At 40.7% G+C, this 21,208-nt stretch overlaps 1 protein-coding gene across 1 annotated transcript in view; it reads right to left on the reverse strand.

Annotated features, from left to right (window-relative positions):
• GNG12 (G protein subunit gamma 12) overlaps positions 1–17,264 on the reverse strand; it is a 203,283-nt gene extending 186,019 nt beyond the window's left edge. The window contains exon 1 of the mRNA XM_039838546.1: positions 17,241–17,264. The gene's annotated coding sequence lies outside the window, so the exon portion shown is untranslated. The remainder of the gene's footprint in view (positions 1–17,240) is intronic.
• Positions 17,265–21,208: the final 3,944 nt, after the last annotated feature.

The following is a 21,208-nucleotide window of genomic DNA, read 5'->3' on the forward strand; positions in this document are numbered from 1 at the left end:
GGTACCATGGTCATTTGCCATTTGTTCTTTGGGGAAACCAAGAAGCCAAACAATGTAAAGCAGTCTATAATTGAAAACTGGCAATCACAGGATTTATCACACCATAACTATCACTTGTAGGACTGATGTAGGACTGAAGCAGAAATCAGGCTCCCAATAGAAACATGCTGGCTAAATGCACTTCTGCAGGCCAGCTCTAAAATTAACCTTAACATTTCGGATGAAGGGGTTCAATCAAGAAAGATCCTCAGAATTCGTTCCATGAAGCAAGGTTCATGACTAGTACATGGATGACATTCCAGCTAATTCTAGCTAAGAGATTAAGGAAATGGGGGTTGGGTAGAGGGAGGAGGAAAGATAAAAGGCTGGAGAGACCCTGAGAGGGACCATCTGATCATTAGGAGATGGATCTCTTTTCAGACTAATAAGTTCCTGCAAGTTTCAGAGGGGTAGAAAGAGAAATACAAATTGATTTTTATCTTTGAACATCTAACTCAATTTTATTTCTCCCTGTATGACTCAATTCAACTTAAATAGTTAAAGCTTAACTCCAGTTTTTCTTGGAGTTGTAAGGAAAATAATTAAATATAAAATTTTCTGCCAACACAGTGAATCCTAAACCATACTGTGATGCATATCACAGGCAATGTGCTAAGAAAATTGCCAAAAGAGACACAAATATCAAGTTTTTACATAGCCAGGCAAATACAATCTATTGCACATTAATTGTCTTCATTAAAAGAAAAATAAAACTTCTATCATTATGAGAAGTAAGAATTTACATCATAGAGCCAAGTGGTAGGTTTAAACTCTCAAAGACAGGTATCACCTCCTTGATATTCACATCTATAACACATGGCTCTCAGTCCTCCAAGGAAAGCATTCTTGGAATACAAACCGGCAAGTAGCTTATTTAGCTTTTTAGAAGATTTACATACATCTCGACGAGACAGAGAAAGCATTTATAACATCAAGTTTTCTAAAGAAAATGTTAAATTGAAAGGAGGAAATTTCTCTTTTTCTGTTGGCTAGAGGACGATTTATTAATTTAAAATTTTTCGCATTTTATTTTATTGTATTATTAGTTTCAAGGATACAGTACTTTGTTTAGACATTTATACAGTTTATTGCTCTATCACCTCTCTGACTCTACACATAGCCATTACATTACTGCTGACTACGTTCCTTATGCCATGATCCCCATTCCTGTGACCATCTATCAACTACTAATTTGTACTTCTTTAATTTGATTAAAAAAATTTTTATTTCCCCTTACAGAGTTTCTGCTCTTGGATTGTTTCACAATTCCAAGATTTTTCAGGGTGCTATATTAATTTCTTAGGGCTGCTTTAACAAAGCGCCACAAACTGGGTGGCTTACGACAATAGAAATTCACTCACAGTTCTGGAGACCAGAAGTCCAAAACCAAGACCTTGGCATGGCCATACTCTCTCTGAAGTTTCCAAGGAAGGATCTCCCTTGCTTCTTCCAGTTCTAGGTAGCCCCAAGTGTTCTTTTGCTTGTGGCAGCATAACTCCAGTTTCCATCTCTGTCTTCGCATGGCCATCTTCCCTCTGTATTTCTTTTCCTCTTATAAGGACACTAGCTGTATTGGATTGGGGCCCACCATTATCCAGTATGACCTTGTTTTAACTTGACTATATCTGTAAAGACCCTATTTACAAATAAGGTCACATTCATAGGTACTGGAGATTAGGACTTCAATATATCTTCTAAGGCACACGATTCAACCCATAACAGGCATAAGATATGTATGTTTAACAAGGGCTGAGAAGTGTGGAATGGTGTCCTGTCCTAAAAAGCCACTGAAAAATCGTCACCGCCTTCAGATTCAGTGACACTCTTTCATGCCATGCTTGGGACATAGAGATTTTGCTGGCACTGTTTACAGTCCAGAAGGCACTTATCATTTTGCAGGTCTTGTCTCCTCACCTCTGTAGCATTCCAGGAACCACAGGTAGGTGCCCTCTCCTCTGTGGCTCTGACATGGCGTGTGTGGTTCCCTTTATCCTAGAGTCCATAGACTCTCTGCCCTCACCCTCTTCTTCAAGTCAGCCTGGAATGTCTCTATCTGGTATAGAGAATAGCCTTTTCTCTTCAAGATTCTCCATGAAAAACTATCTTAGGGGGAGATTTTCAGGATTGTTTTGTCACCAGTCCTGCTAGATTCCTTCCCAGAGGCAACTAGCACACAGCTGACTACCTGTTTCATTGTCAGTATACAGAGGAAGTTACATATGATAGATTGAGATATCAAAACTGCCAAAAATTGAGGTATTGAGTAAAAAGAGAATGTCCTCTTTTAACAAAAAGTTTAAAAAAAAAAAAACAGCAAAAAAATATCGATCTCTCCTCTCTCACAGAGGTAATTCTTCTCTTCTTGCCCCAAATCACTCTGGGTTGATATTGCCTTTGGATGCGCAGCATGAAGAGCTGGTTGATCCATCATTTCTTCCCCACCATGTCCTTTCTTCATCCTCACAAGGAACATTATTCCAGTGTTTTTCTTGCTGTTCACTGCTTACAAACCAGTTTGCTTCATTACGAGCCATTTTCTCACCCAAACACATACATCTTCTTTACCTAGATCCTTTTCTGTCTCTTACTTAATTATATCATGAAATTTTTCTCTCTCCAGACTTGTCATGAGTGCAAAATGACCCTAATTACAAATGATGGGCATAACGATATTCTAATGACACACTTACAGCTAAGAAAAAGAGAGCGTAAGTGTTCAGGGAAAATGAAGACATGATAATAGCAGTGCCATCACTTGCAAAGTCCTTCAAAGTCCTCAGAAGTCTCCTTCAGACTCTCTCAGAAAGTTTGCGTCTACTTCTCTATCTTTCTCTAATCATGCCTGTCCCACTTTAAGTAGCACAGTACAGGATAAGTAAATTCAAGTATTCGCCCATACCATTTGATCTGTGGGAAGAACTTTAGAGATAATTCACACTGAGGAAATTAAGACTCAGAGAAATAAATGTACTTGCTGAAGAACATGGTTAGCAGATGAAGGGTAACAGAATATGCCACCCCAAAACATGCCAATTTGTCATAATGATTATTCTGAGCTGAAAGCAATTGAGAAGAAGCAAATAGGAGAAAAGCCCTCTGCCTTCTCCCTACTCATCTAAAAGCAGGACACAAATTTATAAAGGAGTCTCTCCTGCTTTCTCTACCTGGAAAGACAAAGCTTAATTCCCAGAGACAAATGTAGATCCTTATCAATGGAGAAGACACAGACATAACAAAACTTACTCTTTTTTACCATGCTTTTTTTGATAACCTCCCATCACTGGCATTCCCTATACTTTTTTTCCCTTTGTCTTGAGCTGAAGATGGTATTTAAACCAGGGTTCTAAGGCACCTCAGAGAGTTATTCAATTTTCCCTGAGTATCTTTCGTGTATATGTGAGAAATACACGTGATGTATATACGTTAATGCACTTCTGTTTGGTTTCCTGCTGTTAATTTATCTTTTATTACAGGGGTCTCAGCCAAGAACTCAGAAGGGAAGAGGGAAAATCATTTTCCTACCCTATAGCAGTGACAGGATTTGAACTAGGCCTCCTTCCTCTTCTCTGAGTGCTCATACTAGCACAAACCATGTTGTCCTCTTATACTTCGAAGCCTAATTTTTCTGTCTGATTTGCTAATACTGGTGGCCAATAGGGTTTATCCATTCATTCAGCTAATATTTACTGAGTCCCTACTATGTACCAGACACACAGTGTTTAACATAATTAAGTTCTGGTGGTACAGAGGTGAACAAGACTGGCATACTACCTGCTATTGCTGGGCTTATGTTCTTCTGAAAAAAGCACAAAGAAAAGCAAATAACTAATTAAATGCAGTGTCTCATGTGGGAGTTGATAGGTTTATAATGGGAGCACTCAACAGTGCTTACTTGGGACAAAGCATCCCAAATTGAAATTTAACATTTTTATAACAGCAGTATTTTAGCCAGATTCAGATTCATGTCTACATTTTGGTGCTCAGACAATATTGTCTGTGAAATCATTAAGTATCCTCTATCTCTTTTCCTCCAGCTCTCAGCTCTGCCTCCCTCTGTAGTAGCTTCATGATTATTCAGGTCTCCTCATCAAAATAAAAGGAGAATCACAAGTAGCTTACCTTTACCAGCTCAATAACCCTAGTGGAAAGAGAAAGCCTCAAGATGGTTTGGTTGGCAGAGACCTCAGGTAGGGTTCCCATTGGCAAAGCTTGGGCTCTGTGTCCATCCCTCGCCTAATCGTGTAGCCAAGAGAATGATACGTTTCGATTGGTGAATCCTAGTAGTCATCTCCTTCCAAATACTTTTTACTATATTTTTTAAGTTAATTCTTTGCTGGTTTCTCTAGGATTCACTATACACAACTTAGAATCAGGACATTAAATAAAAGTAGAAAAAAAATATTCCTCAAAGGAAATATTAGGATGCCAGTATCATGAGAGGAAATAGATACCGAGTAAGCCCAATATGCAGGGAGCTCTGAGGGTCAGGAACCGCAGCTTTCCTTTCTCAGTTCCCTGAATCCAGCACGTAGTAAGTACTGAGTATATAGTGAATGATTGAACTCAGATATGTGTGATCCCTGAGTCATACTTTCTACTATCTAATTATGGAGAAAGAGCTGGATTAATTTTAGGAAATAGGAAGCAGTCTCTAAGAGAAATATAAGCCGCTTGTTCTGATTGCTTTCTCCTTCCTCTCTTCCTCCTCTCTCTCTCTCTTTCTCTTTAATTATAATACCATAATCATAAAAGTAGATCTGAATAATGATTTAAGCATAAACAAAGAAAATGAAATGTTGTCCCAATCAGAGATCAATCTGGTTCCTGCAGAACCAGAGAGAGGTAGACCAGGAGACTTATAACATAAAGAGTGAGGGTGCAATACAGGAAATTTAACATTGAAGAATAAAAGAGTTAATGGCAGGGTAAAGGCAAAATAGGTGGCTAATGGGAGATCTTTGGAGTAAAAACAGAAAGGGGAGCAATTCATATTGCTTAGGGGGTGAGATTCAGATCGATGCATGAGTTTTACTTGGAGTCAGATTCTAGCTTGATATAATGAAGTCTTTTTTTTTTTTCGTGCTGGCATTTTATTTATTTATTTATTTATTTATTGACATTTTATTATTATTATTTTTTAACATTTAAAAAAAATTTTTTCCTCCCTCCCTTTACTCCCCTCTGGTAACCACTAGTTCATTGTCCATGTCCATAAGTGAAGAAGTCTTTTTAACCATTACATAGTCTTATGAAAGATATGTGTATGATTATAATAATAACAGCTTTACCGTTGTCTTAGTTTAAACTTCCCCAGAAGCCAACTCTGGGACAAGTCGTTTATTTGGGAGATGAAGGGGATCATGGGGAATAAACTAGGGGCAGTAAACTAGAGCGTGTGAGAGAGGCTACGTGGTCAGGAAAGGGCACTTAATCAAGCCAGCCACCACTGTGGACAGCTGGAGCTTCATCCTGTGGAACTTCTGCGAGCAATGTGAAGCATGCAGCTCAAAGCCATTCTGCTCCTGGGACAAGGGAACAGAGATATTTAAACCCTGACCCCTGACAGCTACTCCCAGGGAGCATTCATTCTCTGCCTCCTGGGTGGCAGTGAAGGCTCCAGCTGCAAGAGAAGCCAGGACCCGGTCCGAGGAAGTCAGGTTAAAGTGCACTAAAATGGTGGGGATGGGGATCTGGATGGGGCACCACTACTGCCAGTTACGCATTTATTGATTCTTCCCAAGAGCCTTCACTGAAAACATGGCCCTACTGACACCTTGGTTTTGAACTTCTAGTTTCCAAAACTGCGAGAGAATAAATTCTTGTTGTGTTCAGCCACTCAGTTTATGGTAATTGTTTTATAGTAATTTTTGTACTGAAATTAATACAAGCTATGTGGTTAAAATGTCTCTGAGCCTTAGTTTCTTCCTCTAGGAAATGGGAATAGCAGCAGGCACATATAATAGGGCTCTCTAAAGCAGCTGGTTCATCAATGTGAGTTCTATTCCTGAAGACGTAGAGGGAAAAGCCACCTGCGGCCACCTGCGGCAACCCTGCATGGGCCTCTCTGCTACTCATTGGGCCTGTGTGAACGGTCAGCAGCTCCTGAGTAAATGAGCTCTGGTCTGTTGGTGTGAGCACGTTCCTCTTTTCACAACTGGGGCTTCCTTCTGGTTCTTTCTTTCCAGAAAGAGAAAAACATCTGGGGGCACCAATTTCTCCTGGAAACCAGACTCGTTTAAGCTGGCGGTAAGTGGATTGCTGCCCACAGGAGGGCCGCTGTTTGACGTCAGAGCCGGCTGGGCACTAATTAAGGGGTTACTATGTTTACGGGAAGATAGGAAAATAAATGTCAAGACTGCAGTGCTCCGGCAGCTGTTTCACAGAACAGAGGCCAACTGTGACACCTCTTATCTGAGAGTGTAGAGGGTCTGACTGCTCAGGGCCACTGGGTCGCTCAAGTGGTGATGGCATACAAGGCCTGGTGCCCAAGAGGGGAGCGGTCTCTCTGTTCTCTCAGCTGCTCATCTTTTCCCCATGCGTACTTTGTTACAGGAGGGGGAAAAAAGAAATGAGGAAAATTATCTAGTTAATTGAAACATTTATAAAGAAGCCACGTTTCCAATTTCTAGCCCGGCTGCTCATGATCCCCTGTGATCCCGCTGTTGGTATTTGCAACTGATAAATCAGTCATTCTAAACAGGTCCTAAGAGGCTGCTTGGATTTGGAGGGACAGGAAATTAAAGAGACTTGGGAGGGAGGCTGTCAGCCCACACTCCCACCCTGGCCCCCTGCCTGGCAGTGGCTATGGTGGGAGAAAGCAAATGGAGGAGGAGAGCCGGGAAACTGAGGGCGATATCCGGCACTCAGAGAGCCACCAAAGACCCAGGTAGACCCCAGCCAGGTCTGATGGTGGCAGTACAGGAATTGATTGCCCAAAGTGCCTAGTCTGAAGCTGGCTACAAATCAAAACCTCATGCTTTCTGCCAGACTCTGAGTCAGGACTTTAATTAGCTAGGAAGGTCAAAAGGACTGAACCCCCACACTGTCATCCTGACCTATAGTCCCTAACTCTGGAATCCTTCTGTGGCGTCGAGCCCCTGGATATCCAACACAGAGCCCCAGATTCAAAGGGAAATGAAAAAACAGACAATTGGAAAAAGGGAGGTGGCACCCCCCAGAGAAAAGCAGCTCTCAACAGGGCACAGTTCTGAGGAAGGGACTCTGATGAGAAAATCAGTCTGGCACCTATTTGGATTTAGCAGAATTAAACTAAAAATTAATTGCAGATATGTTTCCCAAAATGTTTCCATTTTTCTCATGTATGAGGACTGAAAGTTTAGCAAGAATTAAAATGATAACTATTACAGGTACCACTTATGAAGTGCTAATACATGTCTACAAGTCTGCATACATTTTCTATATTCCTTACAATAACCCTGCAACGTAGGTGTGATTGCTCTCTCTGAATAGATGAGAACAGTGAGGCTCAGAGATCTAATTAAAGTGTCAAAGATCACATGATGTGTAAGTAAGCGCAAGAGCCTGGAATCAAATTCAGCCTGATTCCATGGTCCATCATCTCTCCCTTCTCTTGGTGTCCCAGTTATCTATTGCTGCGTAATAAGCCATCCCAAAAGTCAGTGGAGTTAAAACAACTTTTTTATTATGTTTATGACTCTGAGGGTAAGGATTTAGGCAGGGCACGGTAGGGATGGCTCATCTCTACTCCACAATGACTGGGGTCTCAGATGGGGTGACCCCAAGAACTAGTGATAGCTGAGATAGTTCTACTGGTGCTATATGTCTGGAGTCTTAGTCCTGACTTCCCACTGGGTTCCTTGGTTTTTCTCCACATCACATCTACTGATATCTAAAATCATTTCTTCGCTCACATAGCCAGTGCTTGGATTTGAATGGCTAGAACAGCATCAATTTCCCTCTCTACCCAGCCTCTCTGTGTGGCTAGCTTGGGGCTTCCACATAGCATGGTAGCCTCAGGATAGTCAGACCTTTTATGTGGTGACTGGCTTCTCCAAGACAGATAGGAAGAGGCAGGAATTAGAAGGTGCTGGGTTTTTAAGTGTTAAGCTTAGAAACTGGCACAGTATGACTTCTGCCATAATATAATGGCCGCATGAGTCACAGAGCCGGTCCAGATTCACTACTACCTCATTAGACGCTCTGTGAGCATCATCTCCGCTCCTTACCAGCAGCCGCATAACATAGGAGCTCTTTCCCTTAAATTAGACTGTTTCGGATGACAATAATAATGCCTCAATTTTGATTAGCTTTTTAGACTTACAAAAAGCTTCCAGCTGAATCTCTTATTTGAGCCTCACAATAAGACTTTGAGGTGAGCAGAGCAGGTTGTACTATACTCATTTTAAGAAAATCAAGAAGCAAAGAGGCTCACCGGAGATATATGGTGAGAAAATGCCCAGCCTCCCCAACTCCTCACAACCTTTTAACTACAGCAACAATGAGCTTTCTCTGCCATACCTTCTGTACTGCTAATGTGCTCTCATTTGTCATATATCATTTTCTACAGCTTGAAAAAAAAAAGCATTTCCAAAGGACTTTCAAAATAATGGCTCTGTTAATAAAATAACAGGCTGGAAATGATAACTGCATTTATTATTAAATTTAATGATGAAGAAAGATATGTGTTTTTCCTTAACTAAAGTTAAAAATTTGTTTACTTGGTTTTTGTTGAGGTAAAATTCACATAACATAAAATTAACTTTTTAAAGTGTGTAATTCAGAGGCATTCAGCATATTCACAATGTACAATCATTACCTCTATCTAGTTCCGAAACATTTTCTTCACCGTCAAAGGCCCTGTGTTCTATAAGATTTATATAATAATTTTGCCTCATATGGAAAATCAAAATGCTTTGCAGGTAATTATTAATGCTAGGTTTTATTAAAATGAAAAATACTCTGTCTTTGGATTCAGACTGACCTGGGTTTAAATAACAGCGCTTCAATTTTCTAGCCTTGTGGATTTCAGAAAGGTATTTAACTGAGCCTGTTTCTCATTCCTCGTAGAAGGGAATAATGATGTCTACTTAGAAGGAAAATTATGAGGATGGGTGAGATAATGGACTTCAAGCACCTCTTACAGGGCATGGTTCTCAGTGGTTGCCTAAAGGATGGTAGTTGTTATTCATAGTGTTAATGACCAGAAAAGAGTTATATCTCAGGAAAACCATTGTAACTGCTGGTCCTGAGACTCCCAGATGGAAACTGGAAGTGTGGATCTAAATGATTTCCATGTTCTGATATTTAAGATGATAAATATCTAACAGGTCTATCTTCCGTTCCTCTCTTTAAAAAGCCTCATTCCTTCTCCCTACTCACCTCCCGACACACAGTGAATTTCTCATCTTGATCAGAAAAACTTAGTTTTTTCAATGGCTTTATTGAGATAGACTTGATATGTAATAAACTGTACATATTTCAAGTATACATTTTGATGTTTTGACACATGTATACGCTTCATCATGATCAAGATGCTGATGTATCATCACCCCTAAAAATTTCCTAATACCCCTTTATAATTGTCTCTCCTATCCTTTTCTACCCTCTAAGTGATGTTTGAGATGTCCCCTTATGTTATAGTTTTATTATCCAGAATATGTAGATACACGGGTTTCCTCAGGGCAGGGACTACATGTATTTTGCTCATAATTGTATCCCCAGCAACTAGTGGAATACAGGAAAACAAATATTTGTTATATTAATGAATAACCTCTTTGTCCCTCTACTCCTGAGGCAGTGATACTTAAGCTTTGTTCTCTGAGCGCTATGGTGATCGATGCCAAGACAGGAGAGAGCTCTGGGGCCAGGAGTGTCTGGGAGCATTTCACAAAGGAAGAAAATTGCTTTGAGGCTCTGATGATGAAAAGAGCTTGCTGAGGAGGGCAGAGCTAATGGCTTGAGCACAGGCCAGGAAGTAATCTGGGAAAGATGAGAAAGTATGGAATGGATCTGCGACAATGTGGTGACCGATGTGACTGACAAGTGATAAGGATTAGGCTCCTGGAGCTGCAGGGAACTGGAGCCTTTGTGAAATAGGAAAACAAAAATAAAAACAAAGCAGGAGCTGCTGGTAACTTGGCCGAGAATTAGAAGACATTAGAGTTGGCATAGATATTCAAGATTAGACAAAACTCTATAGTGCAGATGAAAAAGATGAACTCCAGAGAAGTGAGATAAATTTCTCCAGCTCTCATAGTAGAATAGTGGGAGAACCAGGGAGAATCCAGCTTCTTCTTTGCCTGCTTTACTCATTCATCTTTTACGATTTATTTATTTACTTAATTTATTTACTTAATTAATTTATTTTACTTAATTTATTTAACTTAATTGAGTTCCTACAATATGCAAGCACTGTGCTAGGCACTGGGATTACTGGGATGAAAAATACAGTCCCCGGCAATGATGAGCTCATGGTCTAGTGAAAAGACAGAAAAGGTCAGAGTGTGAGAAGAATTTTACCTTCTGGTTATGGCTTTCAAGATGGAGGAAGAGGCTGAGAGCTAAGGAATGCAGGCAGCCTCTACAAGTTGGAAAGGGTGAGGAAACATTCTCACTTAGAGCCTCCAGAAAGGAATGCAGCCTGCCAACACCTTGACTTGAACCCAATGAGACCCATTTTGAACTTCCGGACTACACAACTGTAAGATAATGTACCTGTGTAGTTTTAAGCCACCAAGTTTGTGGTAATTTGTTATAGCAGCGATAGAAAATTAATACAACCTCTTTCTAGCTATAGAACCTTGGAGATAGTAACTTAAATTCTCTGAACAACTGTTTTCTCAATACATAATAGTAGTACTTAACCCTTGACTCATTGTGAGGAATAAATGAAGGACTAGAAATAAAATGATTAGAGTGATGTCTGGTGTTATGAATTAGATCCCTCACCCTCAGTTCCTATGTTGAAGCCCTTACCCTCGGTACCTCGGAATGTGACTGAATTTTGAAATGGGGCCTTTAAAGAGGTGATTAAGTTAAAATAAGGCCAAGAGAGTGGGTCCTAATTCAATTGGACAGATGTCCTTATAAGAATAGGAAGTTTGGACACACAGAGACACCAGGGATACACGCACAGAGGAAGGGCTATGTGAGGTCATAACAAGAAGGTGGCCATCTGAAAGCCAAGGAGAGCGGTCAAAAGAATTCAAATCCGTTGAGTAACCTGGAGTTGGACTTCCAGCCTCGGGAACTGTGAGAAAATAAATGGTTGTTTCAGCCATCAGTCGTGGTACTTTCTCATGGCAGCCCAAGCAAATGAATACATCAGCCCAGGTCTGCCCGCAGGTTGGAACACTTGGGATTCTGTCTGCACCTGTTTCAGACTCTATCTTCTGATATACAGTAGGATTTCTCAGGATGTGCTGCTTATTTTGAGAGACATGTTCAGAGTCTCTGGACTACAGAGTGAGTGAGGGTACTTCAGCTATCCATCTATGAATATTTTCCTCTCTGGCTACACTCAGAGGATATAAAAAACCATCTGACAGATGAGGGCCCCGGCGGTTACCATGGTGAAGTGGAGCCGAGCCGAAGACTGGGGTGTGTGTGTCACTGTCTGATACTTGAGCCCAGTGAAATGTCAGCTTGGCTTGTGTTCGTTTCGGACAATATTTTTATCCACTTTTTTTTGTTGTTGTTAACCCAGCTAAGTCATTTAAAAAACTTGTCTAGGTCCAGTTCTGATCACTGGGTGTTTTCACCTTCAGATAGAAAGCTCTTTGAGAACAAGGACTGAGCGTTTTCTCATTTCATTCCCTCTTCCTGGCCTCTGTCCTTCCCTCCTTCACCCTTCACATTCCCTATAGCATTCAAACCTGTGTCTGTCACTGAGCTGATACTCTAAAAGTATTTGTCGGGTTGAGTTGAATTAATTAACCTTTAGAGATATTAGGTTTTCGTGTTTGCTTCTGATTTTAAAAAGCACTGACAATCAATTTCACTAGGAGTGTATAGTTCATTCAAGTGGCGAGATCTGATATTTGGTTTGTGGTCACGGCAGGACTGAGACGTGTGAGCCAAGCAGAGGCCAGCGCCAGGAGCTGAGTGCACAGACAGGGCCTGAGAGCAAGGGCTGTGGACTTGGTGGGACCTGGGTTCACATTTCAGGGCTGCAGCCAACTCCTTGTGTGCCTTGGGTCAGACTTCACTTCCCTGGCCTTTTTCATTGTACTCAAAATGGGGGTTCTAATACATGATTCATGGGGTTCTTACGAAGCTTACTGGAGATGGTCCAGGTAAAAGCCCTGCTTCTGGTGGTCAGCTAACAGCTAACATTGTTATTATAACACTGGGCTTAGTCTCCAACTCAGCGAGTTTGGGCACTTGTTTCCTGATCTCTAATATTCTGGGAAACCTTCTCTCTCACTATAGTCATGTCTTGGGGTGGGTGTGGACAGACCACAGACCTGCATCTCCAGCCAGTCCATCTGTGGTTTCCCTTCAATAGGGAGGCTTCCAGAGACAGAGATGGCAGAGATGTCTGGGGAAGGCAAAAGGTGGAGACTGGAGAAATTTCCAAGGTCAGGGACCTGACAGCCAGAGGCGAACCAGCTCAGACCAACATGGAGGCTGCAGCTGCCCATGGGGCTGGGTGTGAAAAGTAGCCTCTTGAACATGCAGTGCCAGGCTCTGGAAGGAATCAGCTGGGAAACAGAGACTCCAGGATTACCCAGAGAGCCAAGAGCAATGGGTAGTTGTTAGGACACAGCTGGCTTTGCCCCTCTGCAGGCTCAGTCCGGTTTCTCTCTCCTTCCTTCCCTTCCAAATCTTGGTTTTTGCAGAAGCTGAGTGGTGGGGTCTGCTGGATCCTTTCATATTCTCTGGCGGCTCCAGCTCCAAGCTTCAGAGCCCTAAGTGGAAGCTTTCCTCTTGCTTCCACCCCTGCAATCCCTACCCATCCTTGCACCCCCACCCCCACCCCACCCAGTCACTCTCCAGGTCACAGAGGGGCACTTGGGTTGGATCTATATGCCATGAAGGAAGCCATCAGCGAAGGGGTTTACATCAGTCCTTAAATCCTTCCAATAGCAAACACCCCCAGCATTTATTGCATTCTTACTATGTCAGGCACCTTGCCAGGCACCTCAATCACTTTATGTCATTAATTTCCCAACAATTATAGGAAGTACTTCTTTATTGTGATTGAGAAAACAAGTCCAGAGAAATTAAGTAACATGCTTGAAGCTTCACAGCAAAGCCAGGGTTTGAACCTATCGCCATAACTTCAGAGGGTGTCCCCCTCAGTGTGGAGAGGCAGGATGAGGAGAACAGGGGTTTGGAGACAGTGTGACAGTTTGAAACCTGGATCCACCACTTTCTGACTAAGCAAATGTGGGAATATTTATTGATCTCTCTGTACCTCGGTTTCCCCATCTGTAATGATGGGGATGATGACAGTATTACTTCCGTCACAGAACTGTCAAAGGGTTATACAGGTTAATACATGTAAGGTGCTCAGGTAAATGTCCAGCATGTAGTAAGCACTCAATACACGTTTGCTATTATGATTAAGCATGACATCAGGGTGGCCTCTGTGTCATGGTGACTTCCCTGGAAAGCTGCCTGAAATCTCTACATCGGAGAGAGCCTGGGGCTTCCCCAGATCACAGTGCACTCTCTGGGATGCCAGATGCGTTTTCTCCCACAGGCCTGGCCAGGATCCAACAAGCCTTCACGAGGGCGAGAATGAGGCTGGGGCGGAGGGAGACCCCATCCCTTCTCTGCTCCGCTTTCTGGCCTTTCCCCTCTTACACACTTAGTTTTGGCAAAATGAATGATGAGAAGGAGCTGAATACCTGGATTTGCATCCTAGCTCCACCTTTTACTAGTAGTTACACTTTTAGACAATTTTTTTTAAAACCTACTATGCCTCAGTTTCTTTGTTTGTAAACTAGAAACTGGCAAAATGGAGGGCAACGAGAGGGATAAGGGCCTGATGGGGGAAAGCCATGGCCCCAGTGTCACTGCCTTCCTAATAGATTTGCCCTAGAGAAGAGCTCCTTAGGGCCTATGAGAGCTGAACTTCTTTGAGAGAGTCCTCATCTGTGGTCTCCTTGATATCTTTAAGTTCCAAACACTCTAGACAAAGTCAAGGTTTAGTACTGAGCATGACTAATCACCAGGGAAATGTAAATTAAACACACAATGAGATATTATTATCTCACGCCTGTTAGAATATCTATCGTCAATAAATTAACAAAGAAAAAGTGTTAGCTAGGATGTAGAGAGAAAAAAAAAAACACCTGTGCACTGTTGGTGGGATTATAAATTGGTGTAGACCCTGTGGAAAACAATATGGAAGTTCCTCAAAAAATTATAAATAGAATTGCCATATGACCCAGAAACTCTACTTCTACGTACTTAAAAAAACACTCTCCCCCCAAAAAACTTCAAAAAAACAAAACAAAACACTAACTTAAAAAGATATATGTACTCCCAACCACTGCAGCATTATTTACAATAGCCAAGACATGAAAACAGCCTGTGTCCATCAGTGAATGAATGGATAAAGAAAATGTGCTACATTCCCAACTAGATAAAGTTTTCCCAAATGCTGTTCTATGAAACACACATATGTTATAAGACAAAGATCTGCCATATAAATGTTATTTGGTCAAATAAGCTTAGAAAGTGCTGTACCCCATATTTCTCCCCTCTCAGGTATTACAAGATATATTATTTGACTAAAGGCTCTGAGAAGTCTTGCAATATAGAAATCTGCCTGTTTAACTGATTGCCCTTGGAACTATTTTCTTATATAATAGAGGTATCTCTTGGTACACAATTATTTGAAAACTGCTGAATTACACTGTGAGCTTTTTGAAGGCAGGAGCCATGTCTTGTAAATATTGTCATCTAAGTGCCTAGCAAGTTTTGTACACATAAACATTGGTCAATAAGTTCTCTGCCTATTTTTTTTCTTATTTTTCTGAGGTTTATTTTCAAAAGAGCAGAGGCTTAATTGTAACTTAATATTATTGCCTGTAAGTCATAATGAATTTATTTCCCTCCTTACCAAGATTAAACCATGGCAATTTGTAATGATTTATTCACAAATATGATGGAATCATAGGATTGATTCTAATTTAAGCTCTGTCACTCTCTAGTTCTGTGGCTTCAACCAAGTTACTAATTTTTGGATGGCCTAAGAGCCCTTGATTGCTGCCTGCCAAACTCCATTCTTCTGCAATCTTTTATATCTCCAGAGATTGGCACCACTGTAAACTTATTTGCTGGAGACAGAAACCTAGGTACCATTTTGGATTCCATATTCCCACTCTCACCCAATCCACTAACAATTACTATTGATTCTACCACCAAAATACATTATATCTTAAAGTTATCGAGTTCTCCCACTTCAATTGTCAATTGGATGGGGTCACCAACCATTATCTCTTACCATAACTAATAACCACCTCAACAGTTGCTTACTACTTGTTTGTCCCCTCCACCTATAATCCGTCTACCACAACATCAGCCAAAGTGATCTCAGAACAGAGATTCTTAGATTATGGCACTCTTCTACTTAAAAATTCTTCAACCTTTCCATTGTATTCAGAAAACAATTCAAACTCTTTATCATGGTATGTATATCTTTGCTAACTTTTGCTGCTGCCTCTTGTTCATTCTTTCTTTGCTCTCTGCATCCCTGATATATGAGTTGTCTTTCATTTTTCCAGACAATCCAAGCTTCTGTCACCTAAAAATCCTTACATATATTAGTTACTATGCCTGAAACAGTGGTCAATCTACTCTTAACATTCAGGGCTCTTTCTTATACTTTCAGTTTCAGCCTAAATCGTATCTCCCGACTGTCACCAGGCAAAGTAGGTATCTCTCTCTTCCCTAATTTTTCTCTATCTCTATGCCTTGTTCATTTCCTTTAAAGGAGCACTTGTCACCATTTGTTTTCTGTGTTGGTTTTGTTGTTGTTGTTTGTGTCCCCAATGAAATACAACCTCAATGAGCCAGAGACCACGTCTGTTCTTTGTATTCCCAGCACCTAGCTGAATGACTGCAAATACACAGAAGGTGCCCATTTAAAAAAAAAAAAAAAAAAGCTTCATTTTTCTCAATTTGATAAACATGAATATTATTTGTCTTATTTTTAGTTGAGCCTTACCACATACCTTTAAACTTGCTCTAAGGAATAAATTCATACAAAAACTATTTACTGAGTCTGTATAATGTGCAAAGCATTGTGCTAATAAGTGTGATATATCTCCAAGGAGAAGGCATTCTGGTGCCGTGGAGGGAGAAGTCTGGGCTTTGGAATCAGAAAGACCTGGATAGTACCAGCTCTTCTCAACCCTCACTGTTCTGGTTAAATGTTACTTCTCCTGGCCTTCTCCCTTCAAAAACAAAAACCAAATTATTATCTTAGCTGTCCTACTTATGTGCCCCCACAACACCTGATTCCCATATCCTAGCATTTATCATTGTAGGTACTGGTCTGCTTACTTTACTTTAGTTTCCATCAGATTCTTGGGGACGATTTCTGTCATGCTCACTTTTATTATCTCTGCCCCACGCCCCCTCGGCTGCATGAATTGGAAAGTCTAAAATTTCATGTGCTGCCTTGAAATCTTTGAGACTCGTAGGGCCCCAAAGGCCTGACTGTGAGTTTCAGTGCTCTTGCAGGTATGCCTCCCATCCAGCAGGAAAGCTTCTCTTCCCAGCAGAAACAGCTGCACCCCACTCAGTCTTCAACCTAATGAGTTTCAGTTTCCTGACAGCCCACAGAATTATTTAAACAGTCTGATCACATCCTCCCACAGGAAACAGGAATCACATCACCCTCTTTTGACAACAAAACCTGCCTCCCAGAGACCCCGCTTTTCACTCTGCTCCCCCCAGTGCAGCTTCTGTGCGATCCTGCATGGTGTGCAGCCTCCTCCTTGGCTGGGCTCTGAGTTTGCGTAGCTAACACAGTTGTCTCCATAATCCACGGGGGTTATGTTCCAAGCTGAAACTAAAAATAGTTCCAAACCCTATGTATTGTTTTTCCCACATACATATTTATGATAAAGTTTAATTTATAAATTAGGCACAGTAAGAGATTAATGGCAATAACTAGTAAAATAGAAAATTATAACCATATACTGTAACAAAAGTTATGAAAATGTGGTCTCTCTTAAAATACCGTATTGTACTATACTCACCCTTCTTGTGATGATATGAGATGATACAGTGCCTACGTGATGAGATGAAGTGAGTGAATGACGGCTCTGTGACGTAGTGTTGGGCTGCTACTGACCTGACCACATGTCAGAAGGAGGATCATTGAACCACAACGTCATGTCTTCCACTCACAAATTTAATGACTTTTCCATCTTAACTAAGTATTTATCATGCATTGTGGCCATAACTTTAGCAGTTTAGGTACAACAGCAAAACTAGCGGAAATATCTTTTTCCTTGCTCCCTATTTCACAAATAGAAGATTTGTTCTTACCTTAGATCTTAGCAACCTCAGCATGTGATATATATATTTTTTCCGTATGAAGTAGAGAACGTTTATCTCTTCACTTAAAGGAAACAAAGACTTTACCGCTTCTCTTTGGCATATTCGAATGGCGGGCATCATTACTCTTGTTCTTTGGGGCCATATTTTAGTAAAATAAGAGTTACTGGAATAGCACTGCGGTATCACCACAGTAGATCTGATAACTGAGATGGCTACCAAGTGACTAACAGGCAGGGGACGTACACAGTGTGGACACGCCGGACAAAGGGATGACTCACATCCTCGGTGGGAGGCAGTGTGACCTCGCGAGATTTCATCATGCTACTCAGAATGGTGCACGATTTAAAACTTATGAATTGTCTGATTTTGGAATTTTCCCATTTAATATTTTTGGAGCATGTTTGACCTCAGGTAAATAAAATGGCAAAAAGCAAAGCCGCAGATAATGGGAACTACAATAAAATAGCATAGGCCTCATCTGTCCAGTATCAGGTGTTGTATGTTTGTATACCCTTAGAACCCCAGGGCAAGATTCCCTCCCTCATCAGAGGGGTAAGGAAAAGGTAACGAAACACCCATACCTACTTACCTACACACACACAGACACACCAAGTAAGTAATCATGCCCTGCACAGAATAGGCTACACATTTTTCTCAATCATGAATATGCATAAAAATAGGCCTCAGAGTTTTAAACAATGTTAATTCTGGGTCCCACTCTAGGTCCACAGAATGAGAATAATAGTGGAGAAGCCCAAATGTGTATATTTTTGTAAAATGTCATTACTGATTCAGGTAAATATCCAAGACTAAGTGCCACTGCGGTGATTATGTGATAATCATCTCTTGACTGTCTGACTTATGGGGACCTTCGAGCCCTTTCTGGTGAGATGGCTCAAAGGACAACCCTGTCATCCTGGAGGGAATGTCTGACAGAGACTCTTGCCCAGGGATGACCAACATTTAGCCACAGCTTTCAAAACCCTCCTAAAAACCTCTGCAGACACTGCTAATTGATCATGGCACTCTTTCTAGCTAAGCCTGGCCTCTGCCTCAGAATCCTCATCAGCTACTACCAGTTGATGAATGCTATTGTGAGAGACGAAGCCAATTTTTCCCCTCTGCCCAGCTGTCCCTGATTTCTGCCCTGTGATGAAGAGAACTCTGCTGCCTGTGACTACTTTTGTAGCTCTCCCCTTTGCAATTCCCCTCTCAGTACCAGGGTATCTCAATGGAAGAATCCCTTCTCTCTCAACTCCTACAGTTGGCCTGCCCAGGAGCCAACTCTCCAGGATATTTTTTAATTGTTTCAGGCCATTGACCATACCACTTTCTTACCTTTAATGACCTTTTTTATGCGGTCTTAGTATGTCATACTATCATTATATTCCTCTGCGTAGATGTAAACCTCTGGTTTAGATCCATGTGGAAATAAGCATATGTAATAAAATTATCTGGTATAGTAGAGAGAACTCAGGCATTAAGATGGGATTCCCTGACTCAATCTTATTGAGTCGTGAGACTATAGGCAAGTGATAACTGTACTTTAGTTTTATTTGCCAAATAAGAACAACAATATGTCTGTCCAACATTATATAATGTTACATTTGTAGCATACATAAACACATTTGAAAAGTTAAAACTTTAAGGTGTTTAATAGCAGTGTGTAGCTATTTCCTGACTCTGCCAGAAAAATTTCCCTCTTTTTTCCAGAGCAGCTAACTAAATAGGGCACCTTTTCCAAAGAAGCAGCCATAGCACACATTCCATTACGCTAATGTACATTCAATTAGAATGTAAAATGGGAACCATCGACTTTGAGGTGTTAACGAGTTGCCACTTAGAAGGACCAGGGAAGTAATTAAGTGTACATGCATAAAGCATCTGAATTGCCAACTTTCTACCCGACTGGAAACTGGGCTGTTCAGGTCCTCTCCTCTTTTCTCATCCACCAATGTAGAAGCTCCAGCTGGGGCATTTGGTACAGTGAGTAATCCTGGCTTTCCTGCTGTACCCCGACCAGACCCAGCTCACTCCAGACTATGGCTAAGCGAATGGAGCTGAACGTGTCCTGTACTTGGTTTCATTGGCAAGAGGATGGAGGTGGGTTGGCCACAAACGAGGTAGAATATCTACTTCACTCTCACTGGAAAACATGCCTAAAAACCTTCCTTCTCTCTTTGCTGGTATACAGAAAAGAGTTTTGTTTTGGGGTGGGGGGTGGGGAAGAATGCTCCCTGGAATATTCAAATAGTTAAATAACATTCAAAGAGTTAAAATAATGAGAATTAATCATAAAATAAGAAAAATAGAAAACTGATGATGATGTTATGTAAATAATCAACTATGTGCCAACACTGTGCCAACTGCTCCAGCTATTTAGTCATTTTAAAATTTAAATTCAAATAAAAAACCTTATATGTAGATGGTTTTCAAAGTTATTTCTAACATCGCTAGCTATTAGGGAAATGCAAATCAAAACCACAATGAGATACCATCTCACACCTATAATCAACAGGACAAGTAATAACAAATGCTGGAGAAGATGCGGAGATAAAGAAACCCTCATATACTACTGGTGGGACTGCAAATTGGTACAGCCACTATGGAAAACAGCATGGAGGTTCCTCAAAAAACTAAGAATTGATCTACAATATAATCCAGCAATCCTTCTACTGGGTATTTACCTCAAAGACTTGAAAACTCATATCCGAAAAGATATTTGCACACTGATGTTCATAGCAGCATTATTCACAGTGGCCTGGATGTGGAAGCAACCAAAGTGTCCTATAGTAGATGATTGGCTAAAGAAGCTGTGGTACATATATACAATGGAATATTACTCAGCATAAGAAGAGATGAAATACTGCCATTTGCGACAATATGGATGGACTTTGAAATAATCATACTAAGTGAAATAAGCCAGACAGAAAAAGTTGAAGATCACATGATATCGCTTATATGTGGGTTATAAATTTAAAAGCAACAAATGAACGGGACAAACAGAGACTCATGGACATGGACAATGGACTAGTGGTTACCACAGGGTAGGGGGAAGGGAAGAGGTAGATGGAGGAAAAAATTTAAATAATTTCTTCAGTTAAAAATAAATAAATAAATAAATAAATAAATAAATAAATAAATAAATAAATAAATGCAAGTTATTTCCACAGAGCTTATTAAAGATAAACATTCCAACAAATTACTCCTACAACACAGACACAACTGCTTTGAATCCTTATAACCTTTCTTTGGTTATTTATCTCCACATTTCTCAGAAACATGCTTATACCACTACCTCTCCATTTTAGGTATTATCTTGAAGTCCTGCTATGAAAGATGAAAATCCAGTTCCTTTATCTGCTTCTGGAAAATTGTTTGTGCGTGCACACACACATACCCCACAAATCTATGCTTTCCCCATTTTCTTAAAATATTCATATCATAATATCTGGTGACATCAAAATGACCAGGTAAATTTTATTCATAGTTGGGCCATAACATATACACTTGTCTTGTACACTTTTTTTTTTGGTTTGGTATTCGCCAACTCTTCTTTGAGCTTTCCACTTTGGCTACCTTGTTTTTAGATTTACAAGTGCTCTATTTGTTTTATGAATGCCCCTTGTAAAAATAAAAACCTGTTCTAATTTTGTAGCTGCAA

Source organism: Pteropus medius, unplaced genomic scaffold, assembly GCF_902729225.1.
Source record: "Pteropus medius unplaced genomic scaffold, Ma_sr-lr_union100, whole genome shotgun sequence".
In the NCBI taxonomy this organism is placed as follows: Eukaryota; Metazoa; Chordata; class Mammalia; order Chiroptera; family Pteropodidae; genus Pteropus; species Pteropus medius.